We start from the raw sequence: 15,613 nt of genomic DNA, 5'->3' as shown, positions 1-15,613 counted from the left end.
TAGATGAATTTTTATTTTTATTTTAATCCAAAATATCACAAGTTTAATGTGAGTCAAAGTATAATATAACTAACATGAACTTTTTAAAAAAATCAAATATTGCACTACTTTTATGAATTTGGAAGTCGTTCACATGGGTGCCTTTTTAAGAAACACACATTGCAGCCCATCTATTCCTTTTTATCCTGTGCAACTCCAATCTGTATCCTCCCACATCTCCACCAAAAGGGGTCAATGCATTGTGTGTTGTGGGCTTGGGGACTGTCTTCCTCACATTGTTTTGACATTGTGTAGATGCTAATGGAACATGCATGGTTTCTTTTTTTTTAAATTAACCTTTGCTTTTGCTATACAACCCATCTTTTTTTTTTTTTTAAACAGTCAGCCTTTGTGTGCCAGCTCTATTTTGCTCTCTGAAATAGGGGAGGATTGAGATCAAGGAAGAGAGAAAGTGGTAAAAAGTTTAGTGCATCATCCCTGGGGAGGAAGAGAACACAGTTAGCCTATGATACTAATCCCTACCACTTTTATGGGAGGCAGCTTTTCCTTCTGTTACTAGGCCCCAGGGTCATTCTCAGCCTTGGCAGAGTTAGGGGCTGGGCTGAGGTAAGAGCATTTGGAGAAGTTACCATTTGAATGCCCAGTGTTGGTTCTTCAACCTTTATTTGTCCATCATGCTGAGATTATAAGAAGCCCTTCAGTCTGCCTTCCCTATTGTCTATTTTTAAATGAGCCATCTACTAACACAGTGGTCTAATGATGGCTGTTTGAAGAGAGACTGTATTATTTCACAACAGTACACATTGCATTAATGGTATGCAAAAAGGTAAATCAGTTGTGTTGTTTTTATTGTTCATTTCTTTTTATAATTCTACAATTCCATCACAATCTTCTTTTTAAAAACTCAGGTGTTATAAGAAGAAAAAAAAATTATGTGGACTGTGCAACCATTTTATTTGTAAGATTCTGTAAATACATTTATATTCTGTAAAAAAAAAATTCATCCATTTCTCTGATGACATCATTTATCATTTTCTCCTGTGTAATTATTTATTTGTAATGTGTAGTAGACTGTTCACATTTACTGTGTATCTCTTCATTAATGCAGCTTCCCCTCAAGGACCCTGACTAGCTTGTCAGCTCTTATTAATCACTTATTCCACCTTGAACTCCACCTAACTCAGGCATGTCCAAGCCTAGACCAGCAAAAGTATCTTCCAGACCTAGAAAGGTGACTTGAATACCTTTCCCAAGGATTCTTTCCAGCCTTGCCCATTTTCCCTTATCACTCTAGTCTCTTTCCCGTTGTGTAGAGTGATAGCCTAATCTAGATTTCTGTTATGACCATAAACATTAATAGTGGTGTCCTTTTAATAATATTTCTTTCATTCCCATCCCCCTGAGGATGTAAGACTTGTGTTAATTAAATGCATTTTCCTTTTCTGCCCCTTCCACCTTTGTTTGGTTTTTAATTTGACTTTGCAAAGAACAAGTTGGGGATGACGAAGTGTACACTTCAGATGGAGAGAAAGAACGAATAACTGACTGCTTAGCTTTGAATGTCTATACTCCTTACTCATACTTGGAGGGATTCTCAGTGTTCTCTCTCTCTCCCTCTCTCTCTCTCTCTCTCTCTCTCTCTCTCTCTCCCCCTCCCTCCCTCCCTCTCTCTCTCTCTTTCTCTCTCTCTCTCTCGTTTTGTTTTTTTGGATTTTGCTGTGGATTTTTTTCTCCTTCCCCTAGGTTACTTAGGACTGGAGCTGAAGATTACAAATATTATCCCATCTTCCCTTAGGGCCCTTACATGGGTTAATATCAAGCATCCTTGTAGGCAGATAATTCCTGGATCTTGGCTTTCTCCTAAGTGAATAGGTACCCACAGCTAGTCCCACCTTAATTCTCATATCTTTACTTTGAACTTCACTTATGATTAGTGATTTTCTTCTCTTTGCAATAACTTGCTTTGATTTCCTCTTAGCCTAGATATATTGTTAGGAGATGATTAAATAAATATTGTTTATATGAACAAAAATCTAGTTAATATAATTAATATGAAAGAAAACCTATTGTACCTTTATTTGTGCACCAGAACTATAAAGTAGCAAAGATAAAGTAGATTATAAAAAAAATCAGTTTACATTTTAAACCATTATTGCCTTTGACTTGCATATCTTTCTGCTTGTGAAGGAGATCAAATATTTGCTAATTGGAGGCAGTTTCTAGCCTTAGTTGGTGTGCTTAATATAGCTCTTGATCAGATAAAGTTCTTTAGGAACTTGTTATAATTGGTATTGATGTCAGTTCTATTCATTTCACTTTTGGTGTTGATTAAATTTGCCAGTTTGGAATTATTTCAATTGAATGTCATATCGTTTTGTCATTTTTATTTTTTTTCTCTTAGTTTTCTATTAATTTTGATCTTTGCTATAAGTTAGTTATCTGACTGCAGAGTCAGCTGGAAATGGCACCCATATCAATAACAAATAATTTTCTGTTCGTTGAAATATTATTAGTTTCTTCTTGGGAGGAGGTTATTTGATGTATACCATGTCCGTTGTCACCTAATGCTTTTCTGGACAAAAGTCTTCATGCTATATAGGCATAATGCTTCTTTTCCATCTGTAAGCTTTTGTTTTCTCTTATCTCTTGCATCTGAATCACATTTTCCAATCAATATTAATCCATCCTTTCCTGGGGCATATCTTTGCAGTGAAACCACCAAGTGTCACAGCATGTACTTATTTAATTTGAAATAGTATCTTACTCAAGTTACTCATAATTTCCTCTACCTCTTCACCTTCAGTAATTGATATTAAAAAATAAACTGCAGTTATTATCTTTGATCTTTTTGTAACTCATCAGCATAAGCACTGGAATAAGATGGCTTATGAAATGGTAGTTCTTATTACCTTTGGATGCATGATAAAACTAACTCTTCTAGTGACATTAGTTGCCTCTCCAAAGAGAACCTATGAACTGACTTTTGGCTTCTGATTTCATTATAGTGAGAATGTTGAAACTGAAGTGATTTGGTTCCTGTAGTAATATGGCTCCCACTGGTCAGGTATCTTGACTCCAAAATATTTCAGAGGAGGAGTTTAATAGAGTTCCATCTTTCTCTGTTTTTGAAAGTATATAGCAGAATATTATTTATTATTTAAATATTTGACATAATTCACTTGTAAATCCATCCAGATCTAGGATTTTTTTTTATGGGAGTTCCTTTATGACTTACTTTTTTTCTCCTTCTGGGATCTGGTTATCCATTTCCTATTTTGTTAATCTTATTTAATTTTTTCATTTATTTATCTTTTTAATGCATAGTCTTCAGTTTCATTTAAGTACTTGTACTACCTGCTATGGAGGTTTTTTGTGTGAATACTTTATAAACATTATAGTGTTATAGTAATAGTAGTAATAATTTGTAATGTATATCCATGTAAGTAAATTAAAAGATCAATTCTTAAAAATATAAGAAAATTACTTTTGTTACTTAATAGTGAAAACATGCACATATTCACACATACCCCCACATACATACATATGTACATGTATATGAAATATTTATAACATGCAAATATGTAGCACCTTAAGGTTTATAAAGCACTTTCCTCAAGCAACCTTTTAACATTCTTTCTAGCTATATCCTTTGATCGCCCATGTAGATCCTGCTTGTTAAATTTGTTATATGTTCTTTCCTGACATGGTTGGTTGGTTGTTGTCCTTCATCTTTGAAGAGGACCAAAATGACGTCATCATGATAAAGTGAAATTTCACTACGTCCAACTGTGGCTGATCAGACCAATACAACCTTGGAATACTTTACCACAGGTTGGGAACAGATAGTCCATGTGAATATTTGGGGTAGATATACCAAATTTGTGCATCCTGCATTTACTTTGTGCTGTCTCAATTCTGCTTTGCTCAAAAAGCACAGCACCCTTTCTGATGTGGGCATGCCATGCTGAGCGGTCCTGTGCCAGTGTCTCCCATGTGACATAATCAAATCCAAAGTTCTTGAGAGAGACCTTGAGAGTGTCCTTGTATTGTTTCTTCTGGACACCATGTGATTGGCTGCACCATGCAAGTTCTCCATAAAATAGTCTTTTTGGCAAGTGTACATTTTGCATTCGAACAATGCGGTCAGCCCATCAGAGTTGCACTCTCTGAAGCATTGTTTGAATGCTTGGCAGTTCAGCTTGAGCAAGGTCTTCAGTGTCTGGTTCCTGCCAGGTGATACTCAGAATCTTCCTAAGACAGTTCAGATGGAAGGAATTCAGTTTCCTAGCATGGTGTTGGTAGACTGTCCATGTTTCTGTAGACCTTCAGTTTGGTAGGCAGTCTAATACTTCTCGTCTCCCAAACTTTTCTTTGGAGCCTCTCAAACACTGAGCTAGCTCTGGCAATGTGTGCATCAATCTCACTGTCAATATGTACATGCCTGGAAAGTACACTACCAAGGTAAGTGAACTTATCCACAGCATTCAAATTTGTTGTAACTGATGGTTCTACATATGGATAGTGTGGTGGTGGTTGATAGAGCACCTGTGTTTTCTTGGTGTTAATTATTAGGCCAAAATTAGCACAGGCAGCAGAGAATTGATCCATACTTTCTTGCCTCTCAGCTTCAGAGGCTGTATTGAGTCACAGTCATCTGCAAACAGAAAATCATGCACCAACACTCCCTCCACTTTGGTCTTGGCTTATAGCCTTTTCACATTTAAGACTTGCCATCAGTACAGTAGTTGACCTTGCTGCCATGCTCATCCTCATTGAAAGCATTTGACAACATGGCTGAAAACATCATGCCAAAAAGCATGGGAGCAAGCACACAGCCCTGTTTCACTCCGTTGGTGACTGGGAAGGCACGGGGACATTGTCCATTATCCAGAACCCAGGCGAACAAGCCATCATGAAATTGACATACAATATTGATGAACTTCTCTGGGCAACCAAATTTTGACATAATTTTCCATAAGCCCTCACAACTAACAGTGTCAAAGGCCTTGCTCAGATCTACAAAGGTTGTGTACAGACCTCTGTTCTGCTCCTGGCATTTCTCCTGGAGTTGGGCAACAAACACCATATCGACTGTTCCTTGGCCCTTTCTGAAGCCGCACCAGCTCTCAGGTATATGATCATCTTCTAGGTGAAGGATAAGCCTATTTAGGAGGACTCTAGCAAGAATCTTACAAGCAATGACTAAAAGAGAGATCCCCCTGTGATTGTCACAGGACAATCTATTCCCTTTACCCTTGTAGAAATGGACAATGGAGGCCTCCTTGAACTCCTGGGGGATAACCTCCTCTTGCCTTATAACCTGGAAAATTTCAGTCAGTTTTTTTTAAGCAATGGTCCCCCTACCTTGTAAATCTCAGCTGTCTTCCATTACCTAAACACAATCCTTCATGGATGCTCCCTCGCAGCAAATGTTGGCATCTAATAGACTATGGGATTGTAAGAAGAAGAGACAGACAAGATGTGAGAGTGACAAAGAGAATGTGCAATTCAGAGTGCTGGACTGATCATAGACATCTTTTCCAAGCCAAATATTCACATTCATCAAAAGCGCCACTCACAAGGCAAAATGACTACCAGAAGAATTAATGTCAACAAATTAGAGCTCTTCTCTCAGCCTGAACAGTTTGTTGCTGACTTGGAGGGAGAGTTGAGCCAACATACAGTTGGCAACATTGGAGCAGAAAAGGAGTGGACAGCTCTCAGAGATTTGGTATACAGCACTGCATTGCTCATCTGGGTCAGAACACTCGCAAACACCAAGGCTGGTTTGATGAAAATGATGAGGAAATTCAGAAGCTGCTAAATGAAAAATGTGAACTCCACAGGATTTACCAGCAGGATATTTCATCCACCTCTAAGAAGACACCATTTAATTCCATCAAAAGCAAAGTATAAGCAAAGCTTAGAGAGATGCAGGATTCCTGGCTCAGTAAGAAGACAAATGAAATTCAGTTTTATGCTGATAGTAACAATCCAAAGGACTTTTATGATTCCCTGAAAGCTATTTATGGACCAAAAACCTATGGTGCATCACAACTACTCAGTGCTGGAACCACATTGATTAGTGATAAGGACATGATCCTAGAGAGATGGATTGAACACTTCCATAGTGTTCTCAACAGACCATCATCAATCAATGCTGAGGCCATTGACTGTTTACCTCAGGTTGAAGTCAGTCCCTCCTTAGCTGAACTTCCAACTGAAGAAGAGGTTTTGAGGGCCATTGGGCACCTTTCATTTGGAAAAGTACCTGGTGCTGATTCTGTTTCCTGATATGCATATTAGCTGCTGTACTATCTTAATCAATTTCAGAAATATATGTATATAGCTTAAAAAAAGATAAAATTCCAATTTTTATATAACTTCATGTAATTGATTCAACTGTTAAGCATACTTTCTTTACTCATATAAAGCATATAAAGATTGATTTTCAGGTAGAAAAAGAATTGAGAAACACCTATGGATCTTATTTTAGCTTTTACTGAAGCACTTTTAAATGTACAAACATTAGCTGTCACTTAGTTTGGTAATAGAATACAGCAGGGTGTGTGTGCATTGTGTGCAACTTAGAATGATTACACACCTCTCTTTAGTTTGCTTTTCCATTCAAATACTTTAGATGTGTGGTTATTACTCAGCACCTGCACCCCCCATTAGAAATTTTATTTTGATTCTCTGTGAGTTATTTCAAAGAAAATATGTGATAACTTTAATAAAAGTTTAGTTGATTTTTTTATGACAGAACCCCTCCATATTATTAGATTAGTTTTCCTTGTACTGGAGGTTTATGATGATATTACTTGATGTTGAGACATAACTGCAAAAGGGATCTATTTTTATCTTGGGACATTAGGAATGAAGCCCTGGCATAGTCTTTCTAAATGAGGTGACCTAATTCAAGGCTTCCCATTATACTCCTTTCTTCTTTGTGATTTTTTAAAATTCACTTGAATTGTTTTTTAACTATGCATAGAGAAAGAAGTATTATAGGGAATACTGGGTAAAGTATAAGTCATGGTAAAGGTAAAGTCTTTAGATTAAAATTTTTAAATCTTTATTTTAGATCTATAGTTACAGAAGTATCCTATCAATGTAGATATTTATTTTGTCGATAGATATGAGTTATTCTGGATATCAGAAGTTGTTAATAAAGTATATAGTACATGAGGAGCTAAAACTATAGTTTTTATTAGATTAGCTTTGAAATTTTAATTTGGCTTTGAAAAATAGACATTGCATATAACTTTCTTTGTTATTTAAAATTTACATATTCTTTTTCCATACTCCCTTTTGCATTTTCAGAGTTAGCATCCCAACATTGTATTCCTAATATTCTCATGGTGTTATGTTTGTTCCTCAAACCAAGGTCCTTCATAACAATGTTATAATATATAATCATACGTTTCATCTAATTAGAAGCAGTAGCAAAATTAGGAAAATAATGATAACATATAAAGATCAAAGATTATTACTTGAACTAATACTTTTTACTGGAATTAAAAGGAAAAATATTCATCAAATTCAGTTCAACAAACAGATCGTTTAAGTACCTACTATGTCTATGAATCTGTCCATGTTACACATTACAAAAATATGAGAATGGCCTTTTATGATCTAAAGCTGGAAAAGACATGTACACAAAACCAGTACTATAAGGATTGTAAAAGAAATACAAAGGAGGGGGCTAAGTGCAATGAGAATTTTGAAGAAAGAGAAAATATTTTTGTCCACACTTTGCATTCCAGACAAACTGACCTTCTCTCTGTTCTCTCAGTGTGTAAACACAGCAGTCTCCAGCCTCTATACCTTTGTATTGTCCAATCATCATGCCTGAAATGTGTTTGTTCCCTTTATACCCTCCCATCATAGATTCTATCCTTCCCATCAAGATTCATCTCCAGAAAGCCTTTTCTCTTGCTCCAGGATTATTTCCCTTTACCACCCAATGTTTAAGTACTTTGTATATATTCTGTTTTTATTCTATACATCTGTATTTTGTGTATACATAAATATATTTTTAAACACATTGTCTCCTGAATAAAATGTGAACTCCTTAAGAACTAAGAGGCTTTCTTCCCTCGCTCTCTGCCTCCTTTCCTTCCTTTAAAAGGAAGGTTTCCAATCAAGAATAATGTACCTGAAAAATGTAGTATAAATTCTTTGTGGGGAAAAAATACCTTTTTTTGATGAAGTAGAGAATTTTCCAACATTCTTTATGAAAAAAATAGAACTTAGCATAAACTTTGAAATTAAATCATGTTAGTCAAGAGAAGCTTAGGAAGACAAATACTTTTAAACAACTGAAGGTTAGGTAGGATGGATGGATAGATAGATAAATAGTAGATAGAGTGAGCAAGCATTTATTAAGTGCTTATTAAATATGCCAACTATTGTGCAAAAAACTGGTAAGAAGACAGTACATAAAAGGGAACTGAAACGGGGCTAGGGAAAAGAGTTAACCATTTGAAGTCAAGGTTTCAAGGTAGATCCAGAAATTATGGGCTGAGCTGGGTTTGAAGTAAAAATGAATTCACCATTTGGTATAAGAGATCGTATATGTGTGTGTGTGTGTGTGTGTGTGTGTGTGTGTGTGTGTGTGTGTGTGTGTGTGTGTGTGTGTGTATGGAGAGAGAGAGGTTTCCATCTTTTGTTATCTATAATTAAATTCCTCTTTGGTATGTTAGAGGTTCATTCCAACATACTTTATTTTTTGGAGTATCTTATGTCAATGTTCTTGGATTTTCTTACAAAGAAGGTGCAGTTCTAGATTATTTATTCTGATGGATTTTCCTTGTTAGGAATAAATGACTTTCTTTGACATCAAAACTCTGAGGGTTACCCAATAAATTCCTTTGTGATTAAAGTTTAGGGTTTCTCATTGTCAGTGATATGTTGGTTCTATGAGTACTCTACTTTTTAAAAAACTTACTTCTGAAAAAATTCCTACAAGGTGATATATAAGCATTTTAATTCGTTGTATTTTTCTGTAGCTTTTATTTTCACATTATTTATATCCTCAAGGTCAATTACTTTTTCATGGATAGAATTAATGTATTCTTCTAATGCTATTATCTTTGTGTCTGACTTGGTATTAATCTTATGAAGCTATGCTCCTCTTTTTCTTTTATTCATTTTCAGATAACAATACTTCCTTCCACTTTTTATATGTACCATTTAAGAATCTGATTTGGTTGATGACTTCCCAATACAGCTGCATTAGTGGATTTTTTTTTTTTTAGCAACTCCTTTTTTTCTTCCTCATTTAAATCATTACCACTTGTTTCATTAGAATTTCATTCTTCAGAGCTTTCTTATCCATCTTAGACTAATTGAAAAAAATTTTAGGCTATTGGTTCCAATGTAAATCATAATATAATTGACCAAATTAGCATATATGAAAAATTAAATATATCTTTGGTTCTTTATTTTTCACAGTATGTAAGTGTGTTTGATAGAAAAGTTAATTATTGACCTTGGAAGTGGATTAATTTGAATTCCTGCTTCCCGAATACCTTCTCTTTGATAAAAGCATGTAAATATTTAAATAGCCTACAGGTAAGTATATCGGAAGTAGGGAGCAAAGATCAAGGGGCTCATCTAATCCATTAGCTGGATAATTCTTGTACTGTTGCATTATATTGGTCAAATCCTCAATAATATATTACAAATCAGAATATCATGCTAATAAGAATATTTTCAAATGCAATTGCCCTCATGTCATATTTCATATAATATTTTATACAAAAACATTCCAGTACAGGTGTACTTATTCTCATGTAAAATAGCTTTCTTAAATGTACATATGTGTATATAAATTGAATTTTTGTCAGTCAAATAACATCAAATGAACTAGACATCTGGTCCTTTAGCAAGAGTATTGCAGTAAAACAATATGTAACCTGCCTATTGTGTTTGGGTATAAATAATTGCTCATTTAATTTTATTACTAATTAAGTGTTTTATGTAGAGAGTTTTCTTAAAATTGGACATACTTATACAATAAAATAACCTGAATTTGCTGTTAAAGCTTCAATTTGACTTCTGAAAATGTTGTATACAGTTCATGTAACCTAATCTGTAGTAAGTCCATTGACTTTCATTAATGAAACAAAAAGAATAGGTTATTTCTTTTCCAGTTTGTTTTTTCCATGCTCTTCTCATTCTTTATTGTCAAATGCTCTTGGATTCTTGTAGTACTTGAAGAGAACTTAAAAGGTTTGTCAGTAAAGTTTAGTAAGATTGATAGGAACATTTCAGACTTCTGTTTCAAACTAGATGTTATTTTTTTTTTCTTTACACAGAGTATATTCAGTCATTTTTTTCCAACTAGTTATTTTGATATTGCTTTGATTTTCATTAATTTCTTTTGCATTTGGTAAACACTGATATAAGAATACCTCAAACATGCCTTCAGTCACCTAGCCAAAAATTTTTTGCGTATATTTCTGAATCCCTTTTAATCATCTGAATCTAATATTTTTTCATAATAGTCCTTTAGATAGGCTTTGTGCTCCAGATCTCATGATTTGATTTGCTACTGATCTTCCATGAGAAGTTGATTATTCTTTCCTAGTATAATTGCAGCATATCAGTATTCATGAGTAACTCTTAAATCATGTTTTTCAAAAATCAGTTCAGCCTTCAAGAAAATGGAGCTAATTATCTCTAGTGTGATTCTATTTTGTCAGTACGATTTTTTGAAGTGCAATTCTTAAGAACATTTACAAACAGAATCGTACAATAAGAATTGTAAAATTGTACAATGGGGATAATAACACTACCTACAGTTGTAGGTTGTTGTGAGGATCAAATGGAATAGTATTTGTAAAAAGAGCTTAGCACATTACTTGACACATAATAGACAATATATAAATGCTTCTTCTATTTCCCTTCCCTTTCATCAAGGAGGATAAAAGGGAGTGTGTGTTGTATCCTTGGGGATGTGGGGTGTGGATGCTGCTGTAGGGCAGTGTCCTCTCTCTCATGTGAAGGAATTGGTATTTTTCTGAGAGTGAAACATAGTGGGAAAAGGGGAGTCAAGGCAAGCTCTACAAGGCAGTGGCATAAACTATTTAGAAGGGAGAGACCGGAGTGGATACTGCAAAAGTTTTCATTCCATGAGGAATGCAAAAAATAGAGAAGGACTAGAAAAGTATAGAAGCTATGAGCTGAAGAATGAGGGATCTAAAGTAGATTTAAAGGGAGGATGGACAGTAAGAGTGAGGGAAAGAAATAATTTTTGTAAAGGGGCATAAAAAATTGAAATTTGAAAAAACTAATGAATAGGACTCGATGAAGAGGAAAAGAGAAAGAAGGAATCTACGTGACTGGGAGGAGAGAAAAACAGGAACTAACTGACACGATAAAAGAAGTAAAAGAAAAAAGGAATTAGTAAGACAGGTTCCAAAAAGAAAGATATAATAAATGGAAGAAAGGGAATTTGAGGAGAAGGGAGGAAAACCAGAGCAAATAAGGTTCCCTTAGAAAAGATAAAATAATTAAAAAGATGAAACTGTTTTTAGTGAAAGAGGGAAGTAAATCATAACCTGGGGAAAAAACCAATATTAGAGCAAATGGAGGAAAATGTAAATATAACTTTCACAATTTAAACTGTGAATGGATTAAACATTCCGTTAAATGAACTAAAGTGGCAGATTGGCAAAGAAAACAAAATACTATAATCTGTTTCTCACAGAAAACAAATAAAACAAAATCACACATGGAATAAAACTGAGGGGATAGAAAATTTATTATGTATCAAGTGAATCCAAAAAAGCAGAAGTTGCAGCCATACTATCTGATAAACATTCAAAAAATAAAGGGAACTACATTATGCTAAGAGGAACTGTAAACAACAAACCAATATCAGTACTAAACATATATATATATGTGCTTCAAATGCCTTAGCATCCAAATTCATAAGGGAAACAGTAACTGAACTATAAGAATGCATAGTGACAAAATACCAACAAGGACTTCAGTGTTGTCAATTTGGAATAATTCTAATAGAAAGATAAACAAAGGGAAAATATGGAACTGAATGAAGTGCTGGTAAACTGGAGATTTAAGACTTATGGCATCTTCTTAATGGGATTGTAAAAGATGACACATATTTTTTAGGACCACATGGAACTTTTATAAAAACTGATCATTTATTTGGAGCACAGAGACATTGCAAACAAATGCAAAAGGGCAAAGATAGTGAAAATGAGCTTATCACATAGGCCTCAAAGATGCTAGGCATCTAAATACATTTATAAGGAAAGAAATAAAATAGAATACATAACCCTCACTATGATTATTTATTATAACTGGTGTTAGCTCTGTGCCAATGGAAAAATGTGAGAAAGGATTGAAAAGAATTCTTGACAGCTAAAGGCTTTTAGAGGGGCAGTTCTACCAGTTTTGTTACAAAACTGAATATAAATCTAAAGCATATATGATATTTCTCTCTGTAAAATGAGAATAATAGCAGTACTTTCCTCCCAGGGTTTTTATAAGGATATTTATAATGATCCTTGCAAATCTTAAAGTGCGTATTTTACTGCTAGTTATTGTAACTGTTAATCATAACACAGAATTATACCCAAATACGCATTTTAAAAACCAACTGTTATTAATACCAACGCTCTATATTTTACGTTAATTTTTTTTGAAAATGACTTTATGATTATGATCTCAGCTTCTTCTCTAGTTGTATCAATGTGCCTGTCTTTCTACACCCCTTAAACGCTGACTGTTGCCATTTTTGTCATCTTTACCAATTTGCAGGAAGTGAAGTCTCAGGGTTGTTTAGATTTACATTTCTCTTATTAAAGAGTTAGAACATTTTTTCATATGTTTATGAATACCTTGTCGTTCTTTTGAAATCATTTGACTATCTACTAGTGAATGGCTATTAGTCATATTCATACTTCCCTTGATATTCTAGATTTTTTGTTTTTTCAAATGAATTTTATTTTTTATGAAGTTTTGTAAAGTATCTCCCTTTGTAATTTGATTGTCATAGCATTAAAATATAAATTAATTTTGGTAGTATTGTCATTTTTATTATATTGGCTTAGCCTACTCTTTGATCATTGAATATTCCTCAAGCTATTTAGGTTCTTTATTTCTCTGAGGAGCACTTTGTAATTGAATCTATGCAAGTATTTTGTATGCCTGGGGAGGAAGTTTTTTTTTCCTTATCCAATCTGTTGCCCTTTTTCACTTTATTTACTATTTAATCCATTCACATTTATATTTTCTTCCATCTATCTCTAAAATTGTCATTTTTCCCAAGTTATTATTTACCCCTCTGTTTCACTTTTTTTTTGCTCCTTTCTAAAAAGGATTTCTTTTGTCTCTTCTCTATCTTCTTTTTCTATTTACTCTCTACTCCCATTCTCTGATTCATGACCCCTGTAATCATCTGGTCTCTTTTCTCTCTGTATTCTTCATACAGTCAAAGCTTTGAAATATCCATTCTAAGCTTTCCCCTGTATATGCTTTCTGCCATTACATTGAAGAATTTACCATCAATGCGGTAGCTGTCTGAAAACCATCAGTTACAGCAAATGGAGACGTTTTGAATGCTGTAGATAAATTCAGTTACCTTAGTGGTATGCTTTTCAGGGATGTACATACATATTGATAATAAGCTTGATGCATGCATTGCCAGAGCTAGCTCAGTATTTGGGAGACTCTGATGGAGAGTATGGGAGAGAAGAGGTATGAGATTGATGACCAAACAGAACGTCTACAGGGCCATTATGCTGACCTCGTTGTATGCCTGTGAAATGTGGACAGTCTACCAGCTCCATACCAGAAAACTGAATTGCTTCAGTTTTTCTGAATTTGTCTTAAGAAGATTCTGAAGATCATCTGGAAGCATAAAGCACCAGACACTGAGATCCTTGCTCAAACTAAACTGCCAAGTATTCAAACTCTGCTCCAGAGAATATACCTCTGATGAGCTGGCCACATTCTAATGGGAAACATATACTTGCCCAAAAGACTATTTTTTGGAGAACTCACACAGGGCAAGCATCAAGGATACTCTCAAGGTCTCTCTCAAGAACTTTGGAATTGATTGTGTGACATGGGAGACCCTGGCACAGGATCGCTCAGCATGTCATGCTCACATCAGAAAAGGCTCTGTGCTCTGTGAGCAAAGTAGAATTGAGACAACTCAAAGTAAATGTAGGATGTGCAGATTTGGTTTATTCACCCCAAATGTTCACATGGACTATTTGTGCCCGACCTGAGTAGAGCATTCCAAGTCTGATCAGTCACAGTTGGACACATCGAAACTTAACTCTAGCATAGAGATGTCATTTTGGCCTCTTTGAGAACAAAGGACAGCAACCAACCATCATAAGGCTTACCGCATGGATTCCCCTTTTCCATTGTGCCTCACTCTCAGAACAATGCCAGTCATTGCATTTGTCAAAGAGGACACTGCCCCTTAGTAGATCTCTTCCTCCACCACTGATTTATATCTTATCTTGTTGATTTTTTTCTGTATTTTTCAGGAAATATCTTTCCTTATGTCCATTCTCTTCCACTCCTCCAGTTGCCAATAGTAGCCCCCAGAGGTTCTAATTGTAGTTCCCCCTCCCAGGACAATATAGACTTTTCAAGCGCTGAATCCCCAGGGCCTTCTCTTCACCTATAGCAGCATTCATCAATAGAAGCCTCTCCTGCTTCCAAAGTGAGGCCTCCTTCCTTTCCTTCTCCCACTTTCAACTTTTCTCTTCTTCATATGTACTGCCTTGTAGGCTTTTCTCTTTTTGAGAGCACAGAAGTCACCTTCCCCTCTCATTATTAGCCCTTCATTGATGCTACAGCAGCACACATTCTTCTTTATCCCTCTGCTCCCCCTCCCAAAACCTAAAACTCATGTTGTATTATTGTCTCACATGTTGTCCCACAAAAGAAACGTTCACTTGTAGGAAGAGTGTTTTCAGGTTCTGTACTTAATGACCTCTGTCCCCCTTTTCACTATTTCTTCAATTAGATCTGTGCCTAACCATCTAGGTCTGCCTTCCATCCTAATGCTAGCCAGACCCAGGGGAGGAGTCAGCTTATAATAATAAAATACAGAAGGGAAAGGAATGTACAAATGTTGTGGGAGTCCCACTTCCTACCCCAGGCAGCACCTCATCCTCTTCGTAGGGGTGGTAAATAATGGCCCCTAGCCTTGCCTTTCTCTCTAGAGTCCTACAGCCCAGGAACAAGGAGCTGGGCAACAAGGTGCTTCAGGCCACAACATGTGGTCCTCTCCCCCATCCCAATAGATTTTTTTGTTATACAAGTGAAGTGAAGCATGTCAGAGATTTTTTTAAAATGTACATTTAGAAAGAAATCTCTTGCTGGCCTTTCTGTTGTCATTTTGTTGTTGTCCTTGCCTATTGCATTTATTTACTTCTGCATTTCTGTTATTTGTGGTGTTTGAGAAGCAGATATCTCTTCAGTTTTTATGGTTTTGTTTCTAAAAATATTTCTTTCGGTCCCTCTGTATTATTGTGCTGTATGGTTTAACTTACAATTCTGTGATAGGTCACCCCTGGCTGCGTCCTAAACTCCGTTGCTTTTCAGAACACATTATTCT

At 35.3% G+C, this 15,613-nt stretch overlaps 1 protein-coding gene across 16 annotated transcripts in view; it reads left to right on the top strand.

Annotated features, from left to right (window-relative positions):
* EHBP1 (EH domain binding protein 1) overlaps positions 1 to 15,613 on the top strand; it is a 417,522-nt gene that overhangs the window by 223,774 nt on the left and 178,135 nt on the right. The window lies entirely within an intron of this gene.

The sequence above is a fragment of the Notamacropus eugenii genome, chromosome 1 (assembly GCF_028372415.1).
Source record: "Notamacropus eugenii isolate mMacEug1 chromosome 1, mMacEug1.pri_v2, whole genome shotgun sequence".
Classification (NCBI taxonomy): domain Eukaryota; kingdom Metazoa; phylum Chordata; class Mammalia; order Diprotodontia; family Macropodidae; genus Notamacropus; species Notamacropus eugenii.
Note: the sequence above shows the minus strand (reverse complement) of the source record. Positions and strands in the feature narration are given on the sequence as shown.